The sequence below is a fragment of the Henckelia pumila genome, chromosome 1 (genome assembly GCF_033568475.1).
Source record: "Henckelia pumila isolate YLH828 chromosome 1, ASM3356847v2, whole genome shotgun sequence".
Classification (NCBI taxonomy): domain Eukaryota; kingdom Viridiplantae; phylum Streptophyta; class Magnoliopsida; order Lamiales; family Gesneriaceae; genus Henckelia; species Henckelia pumila.
Genome location: NC_133120.1, coordinates 70,735,391 through 70,737,481, shown reverse-complemented (window position 1 = coordinate 70,737,481; position 2,091 = coordinate 70,735,391).

Genomic DNA, 2,091 nt, shown 5'->3' with positions numbered 1-2,091 from the left:
TGATATCATCCACACAGATTTGACATATGAGTATATAATCTTTTACCTTCTGAATAAAAAGGGTTTTATCAACTTCATCTCGCTTGAAACCTATCTGGAGCAAATAATCAGTCAACTTACCATACCACGTACGTGGGGTGTGTTTCCATCCATAATGCATTCTTCAGCTTTTAGCTATGATCCAAGTGATGTGATCCTCCAATCCATTTGGTTAGTCCACACACCTCCTCATTTAAAATGTCGTTCAAAAAGTCACTTTTCACATCCATGTGAAAGGTGAATCCCCGTACGACATGAAATGGCAAGCAGAAGCTAGACTGACTCAATGTGGGCTAAAAGAGCGAAGGTCTATACAAAATCAACCCCCTCAACCTATTTGTACCATTGAAAAACCAATCGATCTTTATTTTTAAGAACATTCCATGATTCATCGATTTTATTATTAAAAATCCATTTGGTTCCAATAAAATTAACATGTTTAGGCCTTCGAACTAAGTACCACACATCATTCCGAATAGATTGTTCAAGTTAATCATGCATAAAATTAATCTAGAATTCATCCTTTAAGACTTCATTAATATTTTTTGGTTCAATTTTGACAAAGCATAAATTTCTTACCTGAGAATATACGGTAGTCATGCATACTAAATCAATAATCTTTCAGTAATAAACTTTCTCCTTTCGTTCGAGTTTGCATGTCTCCGTGCACATCTCCTATGATTTGGGATGAGGGTGGTCTTTCTGGATTTTTTTTAGGAATGTCATTTCCATCTGTGTTCACACCATCATCATCATTCAGTATGTCATCACTTCGATGATCATCCTCATATTCTATCAATCTCAGTGGAGGTGTTGTGCTAGGTGTGACAACATAAAATACAACATCTGATTTACTGGTGGTATAGAAACTTCCATTAGATTATATAAGTCATCATTAATTTTTTTTCTTCCAAGATCAAGATCATCAAACACAACATTAATAGATTCCATGATTGTTTAAGTTATTAGGTTAAATATTCTATAAGCATGACTATTAGTTGAATGTCCAAATAACATGCACATATCACTCTTAGAATCGAACTTTCATAGGTGATCTTGGTCATTTAATACATATATAGTATTATACCAAAAAATATGAAAATATTTTAGGTTTGACCTCTTTCCCATGATAATCTTATAAGACGTCATAGTTGAACCACTCCTCAAATATACACGATTTGAAATGTGACAAACTGTGCTTAGGGCCTTAGCCCAAAATCATTTTGAAATATTTTTTAAACTTAACATGATCCGAGCCATCTCTTGCAAATTTTGGTTATTCCTATCATCAATACTGTTTTGTTGAGAGGTTTTCGGAGCAGATAACTCATGAGTTGTACCTTTTTTTTATCACAAAGAGATGAAAAGTGAGAGTACTCGAACTCTTTACCGTCGTCAATTCTGATTTTTCCAACCCATAAATTGTTCAATTGGCCATCTTTTCAAGTAATTTATTAACTGTAGCAAGGTCATTAACTTTTCTATAAGAAAACTTTACCCATGCAAACCGTAAAAAAGTCATCAACACGCGAATGAGTACTTTTTTTACCTCCCAAGATTTTCACTTACATTCCACTCATAAGATCCATATATAACACTTCAAGGCAGCGTGTTTTGCCAAAGTGTCACAACACTTGATGTAACACTCGAGTTTGTTTGCCTTTTTTACATGTCCCACAAAAATACGGTGTTCTTGAGGTCAGATAAGGCATATCTCGCACAACATAATATTTCACCATATTTTTCAATGTTTTGAAGTTGGCATCTCACTTTTGTATGTCTACAGGCGTGATCCTCTCTCAGTTGATAGCAATTATCTGCAGAACTCGTAACTTGTCATAACACATGCATTAGTTTTATCAAAAAATTCACAATTATTTTTATCAAACTGAACATGAAAATTATCATCACATAATTGACTAATGCTTATTAAGTTTTAGTTGAGTCCCTCGAAATTTAGCACGTTGAGAAGTTCAAGGAGTCGTTCCACATTCAGTGTTCATTTACCAACGATCCATCCCTTCGCACCACCTTCATAGGTCACTCAGCCTC